The sequence below is a fragment of the Macaca mulatta genome, chromosome 15, assembly GCF_049350105.2.
Source record: "Macaca mulatta isolate MMU2019108-1 chromosome 15, T2T-MMU8v2.0, whole genome shotgun sequence".
Classification (NCBI taxonomy): domain Eukaryota; kingdom Metazoa; phylum Chordata; class Mammalia; order Primates; family Cercopithecidae; genus Macaca; species Macaca mulatta.
Genome location: NC_133420.1, coordinates 71,551,879 through 71,570,921, shown reverse-complemented (window position 1 = coordinate 71,570,921; position 19,043 = coordinate 71,551,879).

Sequence of the window (19,043 nt, the reverse complement as noted above, 5' to 3'; positions counted from 1 at the left end):
CCTGCCCAATGAATATTAGTGTTCAGTGACCCATAACACTGGGCACTAGTGTTGGGTGTGCCAGATTATTTTTTGTTGGTTAGTACTTCTTTGTTGACTTACCTTGAAAATAAAAGTATTTTAAAATATGCACATGAGATTAAGATATCCATAAAGGTACAGAACAATGCACTCATTTTTATCATGCTACACATTTGATAAGCACTCATTAGAAAAATAAAATTAAGTTGCAAATGCTCTTAGATTAACTAGTTAAAATAATCCTTCCAATGCTGAGAATGTGGCAAAAGAGAAATATAGTATGCCTTGAGTGATGTAAGAATTTCAATAGAAGTTGAAATGTGAGCAAACAATTTCCTCAGTTTATTAATACAGGGCCTTCATGAAATCTATTTAACAGCTTCACGAGGAAGACTTATGCATACTTGGCAGATAATGAAACTGAGATGCGAGAATAACTTCTCCAATGTCATGTAACCAGTAAAATAATAGAACTGTTCTTTTGTTTCTAAAAATCATCAGATCTAGCTCTCTACTTTAGCACATTTCTGTACAGATTTCGTACCAACTTGTGTGGTGGTTTGGATTCCTTCCTCATTCTTACTGGTGTTCCTGATAGGTCAGATTTCTTTAGATAGACTTCCATGAGATGATCAAAGTTTTCATTCACTTTTTCTTGGGTCAACTGTTGTGATAGTGGCAGCTTTGGATGCTAAATTCAGAAAAACGAAATACCCATTTAGGTTTGTTTTAGTCAGTGGTTCTCAGACTTGGCTGTACATGAGAATCAACTGCAGAGCTTTCAAACCATACTGATACCTGCTATCCACCTTGGTCCAATTACATTAGAATCCCTGGGGGTGGAGCCTTGTTCTTTTACAAAGGATCCTAGGCGATTTTACTGTGTAGCCAGGGCTGAGAACCACTGGCTTAAGCTAACTTTTCAACACACTAAAAATCAGATTCTAACAGGATAAAGCAATTAACACAGGTGCTAAGTCAATGCACTCAGCATCTTATCAAAACAAGTAATCATCAGTAAGAGGTAAAGACAAGAACCCTAATCAGTCATTAAGAAGGACCACCGTGATCTGTAACTCAGGATGTTATTCTGGAACTTGAGAAATGAATGAGCTCTCAGTTGTAGTATTGGCATTGAAATCTTATATTATTTCAGATTTTTAAAATGAGAAGAGGGAAAATAGATGATGAAACTGTTGGGACGGATGCTTTGGGATTTTCCCATGCTTTCATATTTATGAAGCCAAGTGTTTGATCAGGAATGGGATGTCTGTGTCTAATAAAACTGCAATCAGAGAGGAAGCCTTGTGCTCAGTGCCAGGGACACAAGGAAGCCAATTCCTGGCTGAGAAAAATTTACACTATTTGGAAAGACAGGACATATATCAGGAGTGACCTTAAAGTAATGTGACTGAATCTACAATACGTTTAAAACTCAACTCGTCATTTTAAAAAAGTAATATCTTGTGGTAAAAAGGTTGTCAAAATTGATCACAGTAGGACCTCCTAAATGCTAGATAAACGTTACATCCCTCAAATCATATCCTATAATCTTGCCAAAATAAAAAAAGCTTAGCTTCCTCATAGACTATCATCTCCTGCCATGTCTCCCTTATCTGTGTCTGCATTGAACACCAAGTCATGTTAACTTTACCTTTTCAATATTATTAAATTCATTCTCTTCTCTTTATCATCAGTGTCTTTAGTTTAGGAAACTGCCTTTTCTCTACTGGATCATAGAAATAGTCTTCTGCCTGCGTCTAGCTCTTTTCGAATTCTAGTTCCTCTCAGGCTAGAAAAGCCACAGGATGGTTCCCCATCGCTGGCTGGAAAGTTTCAAGATCCAAAATGTGGCATACAGCCTTCCTATTGTAAATTAAAAATAAAATCCTAAGCCCCCACTGACTAAATGAACACCTCTTGGCCAAGGTGACCCAATATACCCTTAAAAACTAAGTTACCAGCCGGGCGTGGTGGCTCAAGCCTGTTATCCCAGCACTTTGGGAGGCCGAGACAGGTGGATCACGAGGTCAGGAGATCGAGACCATCCTGGCTAACACGGTGAAACCTCGTCTCTACTAAAATACAAAAAATTAGCCGGGAGTGGTGGCGGGCGCCTGTAGTCTCAGCTACTCGGGAGGCTGAGGCAGGAGAATGTCATAAAGCCAGGAGGCGGAGCTTGCAGTGAGCTGAGATCCGGCCACTGCACTCCAGCCTGGGCGACAGAGTGAGACACCGTCTCAAAAAAAAAACAAAAACAAAAACTAAAACTAAATTACCAACTGTGATGGGAAAGGAGGTCAGACATGCCTGTTTATACCCCTTACCTTTTGGAGTTTAGACACAACTGATCAGCATTAAAGTGATTATAAGATTAACAAAACAGACTCTGTGTCAATAAAATGCCAAATTATAAACGGGACCTATGGCTATGCCAGGCAAGGGTTAGGTCCCCCTCCCCCTACACTTAAAGAAGAAACTATGTTCTAACTGCCACAAGGTTTTTCTTTTTCTCTAGCAGCTAAACCATCACTGGCCTCCAGATAAACAATATTAAAACAATTTGTCGCTTCACCAGACACGGAACTGACTCCCAACCCCTGTTCCACCAGCTATAACTACAGCTTTGACTGGACAAGAGACCGATTTCGGAAACTTCCTCCTCATAATGAGACCACTGACCAAGGACTGGTTCTGGCCAGATGACAGAGGCTGCACACTCAAATGCCTTTGTGTTCCTGTTTCACCTTTTGAAGTATAGGGCCTAACTGTGTACATTTAAATGTTAAGTCTCCACCCCAAGATGAACATGGGTCATATGTTACATGTATGTTTGCTCAATATGCATGTGCCAGGACCACCTTTATTACTATTCATAGCTCCTCCTTTAACCTGTTGAACATGTATACTTGACCAAACTGTTCTGCTTGAATTCCTGTCATACCCCTTTCTCCCTCCAAGTGCCTGTCTCTTGTCTTTGCTGAAGACATGCTTACTAGCCTGTGGGGTGACCAGCCTGCAGGCTCTAACCCTTTATAAGAAACAAAGTCTCGGCCGGGCGCAGTGGCTCAAGCCTGTAATCCCAGCACTTTGGGAGGCCGAGACAGGTGGATCACGAGGTCAGGAGATCGAGACCATCCTGGCTAACACAGTGAAACCCCGTCTCTACTAAAAAATACAAAAAACTAGCCGGGCGAGGTGGCGGGAGCCTGTAGTCCCAGCTACTCGGGAGGCTGAGGCAGGAGAATGGCATAAACCCAGGAGGCGGAGCTTGCAGTGAGCCGAGATCCGGCCACTGCACTCCAGCCTGGGCGACAGAGCGAGACTCCTCCTCAACAACAACAAAAAAGAAATGTCTCCTTTTCCAAATTTGAAGGTCTTGTGCTTTTTAAGTTAATACTACTCCAAGTTGATTTTCAGACAGGAAGCATTTGCATCACCTGTTAGATGCAACTTATTAGGTGTGCAGAATCTCAGAGGCTGTACCTGCAATGTATGGAACAGAACCTGCATTTTAATGCGATCCCCGGATTATCTGTGGGTAAAGTTTCAGCAGCCTTTGTGCATCTTAGGTCTCTTATGATCTGGTTTCAGCCTACTTCTTTTTCTCTCTTGTGTGTTCCAGAAATATCAAACACACCCCAAAGGGGCTGCCCTTCTCAACACTGTCCCCTTGGCAAACGCCGGCTTGTTCTTTAAGACCTCTCTCTGGGAAGCAATTTCCTTTGTGTAGTTTTCTTGTCACTTTCTAGACAGTTAATCCTGTGAGGATTTTCATTGTGTGTGGGAAACTCTAGTGTTGAAATTGCTTGTTTATCTTTTACTTTGGCCTGCCAGACTACAAGTGCCTGAAAAGCAGGAGTAGTGTGATCTTCATCTCAGCTTCGCTGGTTTTTTGTTCAGGGCTAGGCACAGGGCATACAATCAGCATTTCAAATCTTTTGCTCAGAATTTGGTCTCATAATCCCCTCTACCTGCTTCATCTTTTGGGATAGTCATGTCTGAAGAAGAGGGTTCCAAAGCTATTTCAGTCCTCATAAGTTGGAATTTAGCATTACTTTTCCTTATTAAAATCCAGTAGATATTCATATTTTCCCTATTTAATAGCTTTTCTAGCTTTTCTTGTTGTCCACAATGCTTTCATTTTGGCTCAGCCTTTGAAATTGGGCTTCTCAGTTATATCTTAGTTTTACAATTATCCTTGCTACTCGAAACACTGGAAGGTCTTACCAGGATGCTTTTGATTCAACTACTTAGAACTTTTTTCCCTCCTGGTTTTTCTAAGATATTCTGTTGTGCTAATCTCCTTCTTTCCTTTTAGTTCTTCCATAAGCTAAGTTTTCCCAAGATTAGGGTTGTCAGGTTTAGCAAGTAAAAATAAAAGATGCACCGTTAAATTTGAATTTCAGATAAATGACAAATATTTTTTATTAGAAATACGTTCCAAATATTTCATGGGACACAGTTACATTTAAAAAACGATTTGTCATTTGAAATTCAAATTTAACTGGGCATTTGGGATTATATCTGGCAACTCCCACAAGGGCCTAGTCTTTGAAAAACTTACACTGCTTATCATCTCTGAAGTAATGAATTAGAGAAGTTAGCAATTGAAAGAGAAAGGGAAAAAATCCAGGGAGAGCTTTCAAAAGTTAGGATTTCATGATATAATCTAGCTAAAATAATGATGTTGACTATATACAAAATACTAATTTCCAAGCTAAAAAAATCTTTAGTGCTATGTAGAAACTTTGGTGATATCTCAAAGGTAATTTGTATTTTCAGCGAAGTTTGTTTCAGTAAAGTTGGGAGGCAGTAGAGAGTAGCAGGTAAGAATGAAAGTGATGGAGTCAGCCGCTTGCATTGCAGACCTGATGCCACCACTAACTCACTGTGTAACATTGGGCTGGTACTTCTTTTTCTGAGTCCCAGTTTTACTCTTCTGTAAATTGGGATAATAATGGTGGTTTCTGAACAGAGATTTTTATGAGGATTAATGAGCTGAGATTTTTGTGAAGATTAATGAGCTAATGCATGCATTTACCTGATTTTATCACTGAACTTCGTCTTGTAAACATAAGACTTTTAAATATATACAAATGATCTTAATGCAAAATAATACAATAATCCAAAACAGCCATTAGAACTCGGAGATACATCTGTATTATGCAGGTGAGTTTGATCATCATGTTTCAAAAGATATGCCTAACATTTTAGCAAGTTACCAAACCAATGAAATTTTCCCAGATGGTATGCCAAATGACCACACTTTTGTAATACTAAAATAATAAAAGGAGTTTCCATTACTTAATGCTTGTGTAAAATGTTAAAATCCTAACTCATTCATTCATTCTTTATCCAGCTATTTGATCATCAAGGATATTATAGGCACTAGGTCTATAATTTTAACCAAGCATGCATAGTACATGCCCTTAAGAGCTCAAAATCTAATGAGAATGGTAGATATTATAATAAACACATATATAAGCTAATTAATATCTAACTGCAAATTATGATAAGGAAAATAATAGTATGCCTTAATTACAAATAATAATCTAGTCTAGAGATTAGTGGTCAGGGAAGGCTTAGACATAATAGAGAGGCAAGAAGTGTTGTATTTGTTGCTCAGTATTTAAATTCTCAACAGAAACTGGTTTTATTATCTCTCATTTACAGATATAAACTATGAGACAGAAAAATTAAACACACTTTTGTTATGTTACCATACAAAATTTTATGTTATTGTAAAATCCAGTTATGATGTGGGAGAGCATTTTGAAGTTTATGTGTTTGTGTGTTTACTGCTTACCCATCTAGGGCCATTCCTGTCAAATGGGGTTGTGTCATTCTGTAGTAGCCTGGAGTTATCCCTGGAGGTTTAAGTCACCCGATGCCCTTAATTAGTAGTGGCAGGCTCAATTTTCCCTTCCCAATTTTTATTTACTTACATTGCACACAACTCTGAGGTGCATTTTAGTATGAGAACTACTGACTTTAGGGCAAATTTTAGAATACTTGGAGCAATGCATTCATGAATGTGCTTTAGGATCTCTCACAAACATGATTTTGGGCAACTGAACTTTTGGGAAAAGTTGAAGAGCAGAGAATTTAAGGTCATCAGTGCAGCCAAACACCTTGACAGGGTGACAGGGTGATTACTATGCAGGTCAGATATCCATGTGCTTTTTTTTTTTTTTTTTTTTTTTTTGAGAGAGTCTTGCTCTGCTGCCTAGCCTGGAGTTCAGTGGGAGTGATCATAACTTGCAGCATAGAACTCCTGAGCTCAAGCTATACTCCCGTTTCATCTTCCTTCAGCACTGAAATTACAGGTATGTGCCACTGTGCCTGGCCAAGATCTGTGTACTTTGACAATCAAGACAACATCAAGGTCCTGGGGAAGGGGGCAGCTGAAACTCTAAGAAATGCACCTGATTGTGTACTCATATCCTAGAGGGTTAGAAGTGAGCCTCAGAGCAGACAGATCATGAGGTCAAGAGTTCGAGACCAGCCTGACCAACATGGTGAAACCCCATCTCTACTAAAAACACAAAAATTAGCTGGGCACATTGGCGTGTGCCTGTAATCCTGGCTACTTAGGAGGCTGAGGCCAAAGAATTGTTTGAACCCGGGAGGTGGAGGTTGCAGTGAGCCGAAATCCTACCACTGTACTCCAACCTGGGCGACAGAGCAAGACTCTGTCTCAAAAAAAAAAAAAAAAAAAAAAAAAAAAAAGTGAGCCTCAAGTACCTATATCAGTACAAGAATCTTAGAAAACTGCCCTGTGTCTGTTTTAACACAGAAGGTTAAATAGGTGATAAATTCCCAATATTTTACTTTATATTTCAGCATGATCATATTGTATTTATCTTAGATAAATTTCAAAACAGGTATTTTTATTTTTCCACCATGATTATAAACAAAAAGAAAACCCAATCATTTGTATGTCTAATTGAATGTATATCTTGTTGAATCCTGAGGAAACAGAAGGATTAGCTGTAAACAACTAATGTTTGTAAACCATCTGAATGTGGGAGGAGATTTTTCCACCTGGAGAAATCTTAGAAATGATGGGGCCATGGATGACCCCGGAGAACATTGTCCTTATCACCGGCTATATTTAAGGAGATTGAGAAGGAGTCATTGATATTCACTTTGGCCAAAACCCATACACCTATAGGGAAGTCATTACATGGTGGCATTGTGGCGAGTCTTACTGCCATCCTGAGGAACATCATGTCTGGTTGTTGGACATCAGGTCCACTGCACTGGCTTATATATAACTGAGATACCTTTATCTAAACTCTGAAATGACTAACTAAATCCGTAGGGCCTTGGGGCTATGTCTTAGAAACCCTCTAAGCCTTCTTGTTAGTCAAGGGCAGAGGCCAATGTGATTTTGACGAGAGAGAGCCTTGAGAACTGAAAGACCATTTACTGGATTCAGGCTGCCAGGCAGTTTAAGATAAGCTGGTAGAATTTACTGTTATAGTGATTATATGGATCTAGACAAGTGGGATGTTAAAAGTGGCAAATTCCATCCCAGGTCACCTTTAAGTAGACATTATAAATCTTTACGTACAAGTTACTTTTCTTCTCCGTAGGAGGCTGGTGAAGATTGCTAAGGTGACTCCCATTTATAAGGAACTGGTGTAAAAGATCCTGGCAGCTATTGTTCCTGATCAGTTCCTTCTCCACAAGCCTGAAATTACTTTCAAGGTAGTTCATAAGCAGGTTTACAGTTATTTTATGGCTTGCTGTTTAATAGTGCTTTCCCAGTCTACATTTTGCTCAAGATATTTTACCTCACCAACAGGGCTTAATGTATTGGCTCTATTAGGCATGGACACAGAGTTAGAGAAAGGATTAAAGTAGTTGTTTTCTTATTGCACAAAGTAGATAGGTCCGACCAAATCTGCCAGATTTTAAAGCTTGACTCTGTTAGTTTGCATTTGACAGGAATCAATTCTATATTTTTCTGAGGAAAAAAATGTGAATTAATTCTAGTACTCAACCCAGTGCCTGGTACACAGTTAGCAACCAGCGCACATTTGCTTATTGACAATGCATTTTCAAATTTATTGGTTGCCGACCCTGTACCAGGCTCCATGTTCTGCATGTATGTCGTGGCCTATATTTTTATGATAAATGAATGACTCCACTCAAGGTTATTATTATCTATGGGGGAAACATCTATAAACAAAACAATTAATGGTAAAACCAAGTAGAATAAAGTAAACATTTGACAGCTAAAACAAAAATTTAGTTAAAACACTCAGGGGAGAAAGATCCTCTCTTAAAGTAATAATGATAAGACTCATGGAGAGGATTATTTCTGGGTCCCCATAAAGTATGCTACCAACTATAGTGTGCTGCACTTGACTGAAAATGTCATTGTCAGCTCACTGTGACACCAGGACTAAAGGAACCATTTCATATTAGAGTTATCGATGTTTATTTTCCTCACGTCAGGAAAGGTTGAACAGTTTTTGTGTTTCAATCACAAGTCTCCATAGTTTTGAGTCTAAGTTTCAGCTGAGCTGTCCCAGATGCTCACAATGGTGGTCACTTTCTCCATAGAATAATGTGGATTGTTAAAAGAAAGAAAAAGAAGAAGGGATGTGGGTGAGTTGGGAGGAGAGAGCTGATACTGCCAAAGAACACTAAAATAACACTTAACAGTAGAACACTAGACACATATAGTAGAAAACAAATCAATTCAGAAAGATATTCTCATAAATCCCCTTTATAGTGACAACTGGGGCTCTTTAAATGGAGAAAAATGATGGACTGTTAGGCAGCATTTGAAAAGAAGGTACATATTAAGATTATGTGAATACATGATCAATTACTACTGATCTCATATCAAGTGAAATAAAGCCAGATTCTAAAGATATACGTGAAAAACAATAACAACTATGTTAAAACACACGCAACTTCATGTAGTAACATAGTGGAGCAAAGAACATAAACTTAATAATAACAATTGCTTTAGGATGAAAAGGCAATTGTTTTTTAAAAAACTGTTTTGACAGTGATCATATTTTAACTATGAAAATGTAAACTTTGTTTATTGAGTTGACATTGAGCAGAAAAGTCTTGCAGGGGAACAGATCCCCTTCAAGATTGTACCTGGGAGGTGGGAAAGGATTGTTTATTTAGCATTAAGGATTTTGTCATAGATTGCAGAGGAATGCTTTAGCCCCTAACCGTGCTGCTCTGCTCTGTTCCCACTTGATCTGCACTTGCGATACAGAAGTGTTTTCTGAGGGTGTTCTGAAACAGTTCTAGTCTGCTTAAGGTCACACAGGTCAACACTGGATCCGTGTCTCAGTGGAGGAAAGTTGAGGGGAAGGCAGACAGAACTGACTGCTCATGGGGTCCCCACGTGGTTAAGACCCAGAGAGAGCTTAATGATGTGAACTGGCTGATGTGAGTTGCAGAGACACAAACTCACAACCAGAGTATCAATCAGCATTAGTGATCCTTAGGGACATGGTCTACTTAAAGTCAGCAATCTCAAAAGGCCAGACTAAGTTCTTATGATAGAAATGACATATGTGTAAAACATTTCCTTTTTGCTTTCAGATCTAAATTGGCCCTTTTATGTTACATGGCACAACTCTCTAGAATCGTAATTTATTTCTTGCCAAGACAGATTTCAAGTTACTTCTTTGGGCAAAATTTTGACCTTTACTTTGGATCCCTTAGAGACACATTTCTATATGGAAGTCTTAGTCACACTGGTTCCAACAAGACTGAATTTAGTGCTCGACACTTAATTGGTCCCCAGTAAATGTTTGTTAAATGGGATAAAAAAGATTCCCAATTTCTTTCCTCCTGTCTTCACAGCAGCAGCATACCGTGCTCCTCTATCTGGAATGTGTCTGAAGTGACTTGATGGCTTTACCATGGGTGGGGGCACTGTCATGCTTTAAAAGGCCCCCTTCCTCTCAGGGGAGTACAGGCTTCACTCTTTGCTCATCCTCCTCTCTCTGTGTTCTGAACTTTTCTTTTCACACTGGATTTCTGTTTACTGCAAGGCCTTTAGATATGATGCCATGGAGTGTCTCTGTGGTTTAGGCACCTAGCCTCCTTCCTTTCTTGGAGCGGACATTGGCACAATTTCATTTCTGAAGCAACTGGCATCTCAGATTATGCCTTAAGTCCCCTAACCCAATTTAAAGCTTTCTTTTTCTCATAGCTTTTATAGATCACTAGCATATATGTTGCCTAGCCATCAAATCTAATAAGAGCAGACAGTCTTGTCTCTCTGATGGTTCCTGTGTAATAATCCCACATCCATGTGTCATCTAATACAGACCCTTTTGTCAGGTTAGGAAAGTGAAATTCATGAGCTTAAAAATAGAGGACATTCTCCGTGGAGTTGCAGCCATGCCAGAGTTCTACGTCCTTAAAAAATGGGCTATGCAAAAACTGCTTCACTGCACAAAAGCTAACACATCCCACGTTATTGACTCCCTCAGAAGCAATGTCTAAGACCACTGCTCCAGCTGGTAGTGACATCGGAGTCTTAACCGCCGTTTAGCACATTTCCTGGGTTGTACGTTGTCCTTTGGCTGAACTCTCCAAACGCTGCACTTGCTGAGGTTGCTTTAGACTCAAGAGTGTCATAGCAGCACTTTTTGTTATTATTGCATTAGCTTCCTTGGGTTCAGATGTCACAGTGCAGTACAGATAAGTGAAAAATTAAGGAAGAACTAGCAAAAGAATAAATAAATAAAGCACATGTTGGAAGTCACAGCATAGCATAATTACCATCAAGATATTAACTTTCTAAAAAGAGGACTATTCAAGAACTAAAAAGATGCTATGTTGGGATGTTGTATCACTTCTTGCCAGTATATAGCCAACTCTGATTTAGGATAAAGTACGAAAGTTCTGTTTCTAATGTATCTTCTAGAAGAACAGACCAGCAGTTAAAACTTCTCATTAATAAGTGCAACTTGCAACATATAATAGATTTAGAATACAGGCTTATTTGAATAGTAGGGATAGGGATGGTGATAAAGGTAATTACAATGTTACAAGCTAAGCATTTTACATCCATGTTCTCTTTCAACACATCACTCAGTATATCTACCCTTCAGAGACCTCTATAAGATGGGAATGGTTATTCCCATTTTGTAGATGATGTAACTGAAGCGTAGAGAAGTGACTTTTCTGAGGTCATATGGCTAGAAAGTACAGGAAACAGATGACCCTAATTGCAGATCTTTCATATATCAGTTGTTGTTTCTCAGGGAAGCAGAATAACTATAAGTTACACAGAATAAACATTTATTATAAGGATTCGATATTTCACGATTACGGGAGCTGTTTAAAAAAAATCTAAGGGAGGCTGTTGCCTCTGCATTTCTAGTGGTGGGCTTGAAGTTTCTGTTGGTGAGCTAAGGGAATATATTATAAGGATATAGAGGTATCTTACTGGACATGGGGTCCCAACAAGTTCCTGCAATCAGCAACTGGCAAGTCATCAGGAACCAAGGTGTTGGTTTGTTCTCCCTCTCTCTGTCACCCTCTCTCACTCTCGGTATCTGTTGCATGTTCTCTTTCTGGAGATTGACTTGGTTTTTGTATTTATTTATTTATTTGTTTGTTTTTGCTTCTTTGTGCATATAGCAGAAGATGGGCCCTTGTGTAGCTATCCAACCTGTAGATTTTATATCAAACAACAACAGTGAATGCCTTGGAACTATTAATTCTAATTCTGGATTCCAGGAAAACAGAATCTCATTAACCCAACTTGGATCAACTGTGACTAGGGAGGAGTAAAATGAAGACAAGGAGGGTCATGGGTGGGCAGCCACCTCCAAAAGTATGTTACAACCAGGGTTGTTCTGGCATGGTATAAAGGGTGGCTTTCAGGAGGTGATAATAAAACCTGGACATTTCTGAAAGTTAATTTGACAGGCTTTGCTGCTTGCTCTTGTAGCTGAGAGTTTCCTGTAACAAATTGGGCAAGGGGGCTGAGATTTTGCTTTGGAAACCAATGTATTCATTTACAACTGGATGTGAAAACTGCCCTGGAAGGATTATGTTCTATCTGGCTTCTCATGGTTTTTAGATAATTGTAGACTTGTTACAGAGATATAACCCAACTTCCACTTCCTCAATTCATTAAAAAGGAAACTGAAGATCAGAGAGATTAAAGGATTACTAAACTTCTCTTTTTAATTAAATTATATTTTAAACCATAATCCCTCATCCAAATTGTACAGATCCTTTTTGGAATGGTTTTAGAAAAGAACCTTAGTGATTAGAACTCTACTTGACAGATTGGGTTAATCCTCAGATCTTCAAGTGAATTGAGATTAAGCTAAATTATATATTCTCACTATATCTTAAAATAACTAATTTTCTCCCCAAAAGAACATGCATTTAAGCTGACAGTCTCTTGGTTCTGATTCTGCAGATGTCTCCAGTTTGAACATATGGTGATTGTACTTACCACCTGTGCTGAAATTCTTGCAAACACTGGGGATTTGAGACCAAATGTCAGCCCCAAGTTTGATATTTATTGGCTTCAGTAACTCTTTCTCATAACCTTCTCTCAACCTTAAAATAGTTTGAGATTATTATATTTCTCTGAATGTTAGTAAAAATGTGATTACCTTGTGGAGAACAGTATTTGAGCACTTGTGGTGACTTGTTTCAATTCTAGAATGTTATACTTTTCTTTGTCATTTTGGGTCTTTCTAAGTCACTAACTCCTTTTGTAATATATTATAATAATTTTTTTGTATTTTGTTATTTTCATTTTTATCATTTCATCATCTTATGTGAGTTTAAAGTCATTTGCAAATATAAAAAGAGTAAAAGATTCTCCTTAGGCTCCAACGCATTTAACTTTTAGTGCTGAAATACTTTTATGCTGTTCTTATTTTATTGCACCTATTAATATTTATGTATAGTTAAATTCCCTTATAATATTTTCCAAGAGACCAAGCTTTAATAGTATAGGCAGAACAATGTGAAACGTATCATACAGTGAATATTGAGGCAATTTACAATAGTTTGCCTGCAAGTAAGACACTTCTTAGCATAATATATCAGAACAAAATATGTCTCATATTCCATAGACTTGAAATGGCCACTGAAGCAGGTTTGAAAAAAAATGTTTATAAGCTTTAAAAAGGAGAGTGGAATGGAATTAATAGAATCAGGGGCTGAAATAGTGTACATTGACTTGATGTTTGTAGGCTGATTTTGGTCAGATGTTAAAAATATTTATATCTGATCAAAGTGGTATGTGTAGATACATTCCAATTAGTTGATTTTTGGTTCTTCTTTCATAAATGCGGAACATGAATTATAGACACATTAAGCAGCTTGAGCAAGGTCATTTAGCAGTGACCTGCCAAAAGAACTAATGGAAAGAACAAAGCATTACATCCTACTTCGTAGCTCTGTCTTAAATATTTGTACCACTGTAGGCAAATGACTTGCATTAGGTTGGCCCCTTCTAGAAACTCAGTAAACACTTGATCGACTGAGATACTCAGCCTCAGTTTTCTCATCTTTAAAATTGGAATGATAAAATCTACCCATATAATGGGGACAGGTTAGGACTTACGTGAAGATACTTGAAAAAGTTTAATGAGACAGCAAATAGCCATTATTTAGAAATTTAGAATTCTAGTTCCAGAGCTCACTTCCCATATTGATTAACAAACAGAACATAAAGCAAGAGAAGCTGTGCCCACTTATGGTTAGTCAATATGTGATTGTAGAAGAATACTGAAAACACTAGAAAAATTATGGAAGAAGAAGAGAGACCATGTAGAAAAAGCCAACCTTGGGAAGAGCAGATGGTGATGTGAGCTAAGACTGACAAAATGCAAGGGTGATGCCCTCTCTACAGTGAAAGTCAGGAGATAACACTGCCCCTTTGCTTTTGATGCTCTGTGGCACTCTACTTTGCTTTCTGCCTTCAACTTGAACTAATTTATAAAGCAAGCCATCCATCATTCCAGCGAAGCTGTGGGTTCATTGGTCGGTTAGATTTCTGTCTTCATATCTCATTGCCAGCATATGGTCTATGGTGAGTAACCCTTCTATTATTTGCACAGCTGTTGAGTAATATTACGTTAAAACATTACACGGACAATTATGTTCAATTATATAAAATGAATCTATTTTACCTAATGCTTATTCTCCAGGGTTTGTGCATCTTTAGTTACAGAAGTTTAGTACAGAGTGGCAGATGGCACAACACAGTGTTTGTCAGCTAATAAATTTAAATGTCATGGCATTCTACATTTTTTAGCATGTATATATCTATATACAGTATTTCAGTCAAATGCCTAAGCTCACTTTTGAGGTAGAGGAACAATTGTGTTAAACTTCATTCATCTATAACCTTCTTTTGTGTGATGATGTGAGTTTTGGGCTGGAGGGCAAGTGGCATTAAGCCAAAACATTTTCTCCTTCCACTTTGGCCTGTTGCTGTTCCCCAAGGACAACACCTGTCAGAAGCACTTCTGTGACATTGTCCTCTGGCCTTTCTCTAATATTGCTTTTCCAGTCTCTGTTCTTGCCAGGTGATAGTGGCACTGCTGTCACATTTTCTCCCTCAGCCCAGTGATTCTAGCAAACTCTTCAGTGGAACACTAGTAGCATTGTATATTTAATTTGCATCTTGTCCCTTTTTAAATCTTCTTCTTATTCCGTTGGTTCAAGCTTTTGTTGGCAAGGCAGGTATTTATATTTGACTTGCAGACTAGGAGTCTGGTACAGTTGTTCCCTCTCTCACAGAGAATGTAGGTTGCCTCTTTTCCAGTCCTTCCCTCTTGCCTTCTTCCTTGAAAGGAAATATCTCTCCGTATAGGCTACCTTGCTGGGAACTTGTTCTTCTTTGCTTTCAATCTCTTTTAAAACTGGCTGGCCAATGGGACTCATACTTTGTTTCTTTGAGACTAAGGGTTCACCTTTTACCTGGGTCTGAAGACTTCCATGGGATCATCATGCTATAGAAATAATCCTGCTTCATTCTTTCAGATTTGGCAAATTCCTTTCCATCCCTGACCACATGGCTGCGATCTTTATGAACTCATGTTGCCTTTGAAGTGCACCAGAGGATCCCAGTAAAACTCAGGTTGTGCACTGTAATCAATAGTAACATGCGAAACCTCAGCTGTTTCCGGAAGTCTATACTGTCCTGAAAGTCTATCTCTGTTCTCTCTCTACCTTTAAGATCCTCCACTGAGAAACTTCATTGTGAAATTGCTTTATATGAAGAAGTTCACCCTATCCCTTTCTCTCTTTTAAGCAACATTACCTGTTCTTTTTGATGGATTATAAACAGAGTTCCATTGACAGGAGGCAGGACAATGGAATGATTAAGAGCCCAGACCTTGGGGGCAGAGTATGGGTTTGAAGTCTAGTTCTGTCACATGTTAGTCTAAATTTGGTCAAATTTTTCCCCTTTGGAGCCTCAGTTTTCTCATTTGTAGAACGGGGATCGTAAATTATACCTTAGAGAAACATTGCGGAAATTAAATAAGCTAAATCATTTACAGCACATACCATGGTGAGTGACACAGGGTAAACAATCAATGAAGAGTAGCTATTATGATGATTGGGATGGAATTAATTTTGAAATCAGAAATTATTCATTTAGTAAATCATTATTAAGCTAACAATAACTAACATTTATTGAGCAAGGATGTGACCCTACTCTTTTTTTTTTTTTTTTTTTTTTTTTTTTGAGACGGAGTCTCGCTCTGTCTCCCAGGCTGGAGTGCAGTGAAACGATCTCAGCTCACTGCAAGCTCCGCCTCCCGGATTCACACCGTTCTCTTGCCTCAGCTTCCCGAGTAGCTGGGACTACAGGCACCCACCACCACGCCTGGCTAATTTTTTGTATTTTTAGTAGAGACGGGGTTTCACCGTGTTAGCCAGGATGGTCTCGATCTCCTGACCTCGTGATCCACCCGCCTCGGCCTCCCAAAGTGCTGGGATTACAGGCGTGAGCCACTGTGTCTGGCCATGACCCCATTCTTATATGTTTATGTTTGTCTCTGGAGTTTATGTTCTAGAATTTCTGCAGTTACCTTGGAGTTCATGGATTTCTTGCACATGCACCCAGCTCTGTGGGAAAGGGACGACCACTGGCCCCCAATTAAAATGTGGCTCCATCACTAACTCTTGCGTGCCTTTAGACAACTCATTTATCTCTCTATGCTTTGGTTTCCTTATTTGCTAATGGTGACCATAACATCTCCCGTTTAGTGAGATAATAAAGGTGAAATTGAAATCGTACTCCAAAGAGATAAAGCAACCAATGTCTAGTAGAAATTCCTGAGCTTGCAGGATGGTAGATTACAAAAAAACAGAAACAACTTGATGAAACCCTGAAACTCCCTCTGCTTATAAGATAACAAAACTGGCTAAAATCAGTTGGAACCAATAAGACCAAATGAAGTCTGTGCAGACCAAGCGTGCCAACTTCACAGCCCAAATTTCTGCTGCATATTTCATATTAACTCTTCCCAAGTCTGTACACGGAACTCATAAGGAGGCATGAAGAAATAATGGCAGATGCTTAGGGACTTTCCAGACCTCCCCTTTCTTTCAACCAATCGCCTACTAATGCCAGAATCCACCCCTTAAACCTTTCTACTAAAATTATTGCCTTAAAGCCAGCACAGGGAGACAGATTTGAGCTGGACACCTGTTTCCTCATTAGTCGGCTTGCAATAAAAAGCTTTTCATTTTTCAAAAACGCAGTGTCATTTCCTTACTTCTGAATATATACTCAGGAGTGGAATTGCTGGATTGTAAAGTAGCTCTATTTTTAGTTTTTTTTTGTTGTTGTTGAGGAACCTGCAAACTGTTCTCCATAGTGGCTGTATTAATCTACATTCCCACCAGTGTATGAGAGTTTTCTTTTTTCCACATCCTTGTCAGCATTTGTTTTTGTCTGACTTTTGCATAAAAGCCATTTTAACTGGAGTGAGATGATATTTCATTGTAGTTTTGATTTGCATTTCTCTGATGATCAATGATGTTGAACACCTTTTTGTATGCTTGTTTGCCATTCGTGTGTCTTCTTTTGAGAAATATCTATTCAGATATTTTGCCAGTTTTTTAATCTAATTGTTAGATTTTTTTTCTTATAGAGTTGTTTGAATTCCTTATATATTCTGGTCATTAATCTTTTGTCAGATGGGTAGTTTGCAAATAGTTTCTCCCATTGCGGAGGTTGTCTCTTCATTTTATTATTTCCTTTGCTGTGCAGACTCCTTTAAACTTGATGTGATCTCATTTGTCCATTTTTGCTTGGTTATCTGGTCTTGTGGGGTATTACTCAAGAAATATTTGCCTAGTCCAATGTTCTGGAGAGTTTTACCAATGTTTTATTTTAGTAGTTTCACAGATTTAGGTCTTAGATGTAAGTCTTAAATCCATTTTTATTTAATTTTTGTATATGGTGAGAGATAGTGGACTAGTTTCATTCTTTTGCGTATGGCTATCCAGTTTTCCCAGCACCATTAATTGAAGAGAATGTCCTTTACACAATGTATGTTCTTGGCACCTTTAACAAAAATGAGTTCACTGTGGATGTATAGATTTATCTCTGGGTTCTCATTCTGTTCCACTGATTGTGTATCTGTTTTTATGCTGCTACCATGCTGTTTTGATTACTATAGTTCTGTAGTATGATTTAAAGTCAGGCGATGTGGTTCCTCCAGGTTTATTCTTTTTACTCACAATAGCTTTGGCTATTCTGGGTCTTTTGTGGTTCCATATAAATTTTAGGATTTTTTTTCTATTTCTGTGAAGAACATCATTGGTATTTTGATTAAAATTGCATTAAATCTGTAGATTGTTTTGGGTAGTATGGACATTTTAACAATTTTTATTCTAATCCTTGAACATGGACTATCTTTTTATTGTTTTCTGTCTTCTTCATTTTCTTGCATCAAAGTTTTATCTTTTTTATGGTAGAGATCTTTCTTTCTTTGATTAATTCCTAGGTCTTTTATTTTATTTGTAGCTATTGTAAATGGAATTACTTTTCTGGTTTATTTTTAAGATTGTTTGCTGTTGGCATACAGAAATGCTCTGATTTTTGTATGTTGATTTTGTATGCTTCAACTTTACTGAATTTGCTTATCAGTTCTAATAGCTTTTTGGTGGAGTCCTTGGGATTTTCCAAATATAAGATTGCATCATCTGCAAACAAGGGTAATTTGACTTCTTCCTTTCCAATGTGGATGCCCTTTATATCTTTCTCTTGTCTGATTGCTCTACCTAGGACTTTCAGTACTATGTCAAATAACAGTGGTGAAAGTGGACATCCCTGCCATGGTCCCGATCTTAGAGGAAAGGCTTTCAGCTTTTCCCCATCCAGTAGGATGCTAGCTATGGGTCTGTTGTATATGGCTGTTATTATGTTGAGGTACATTTCTTCTGTACTCAGTTTTTGAGGGTTTTTTTTTAAATCATAAAGGGATGTTGAATTTTGTGAAATGCTTTTTCAGCATAAATTGAAATGATCATATGATTTTTGTCCTTCATTCTGTTGATATGATGTAATAAATGTATTTGCTTATATGTTAAACCATCCTTGCATCCCAGGGATAAATCCCACTTGGGCATGGTTAATTATCTCTTTAATATGTTGTTGAATTCAATTTGCTAGTATTTTGTTGAGGATTTTAATATCAATATTCACCAGGCCTATTGGCCTATACTTTTCTTTTTTAGATGTATCTTTGGTTTCAGTATCAGGGTAATACTAGCCTCACAGAATGAGTTTGGAAATATTCCCTCTTCCTCTATCTTATGGAAGAGTTTGAGTAGGATTGGTATTAGTTCTTAGATGTTTGATATAATTTAGCATTGAGGCCATTGGCTCTCTGGCTTTTTATTGCTGGAAAATTTTTATTAAAGCTTCAATCTTGTTACTTGTTATTAGTCTGTTCAGGTTTTAGATTTTTTCATGGTTCAATCTTGGTAGGTTATATGTCTAGGAATTTACTCATTTATTTTTGATT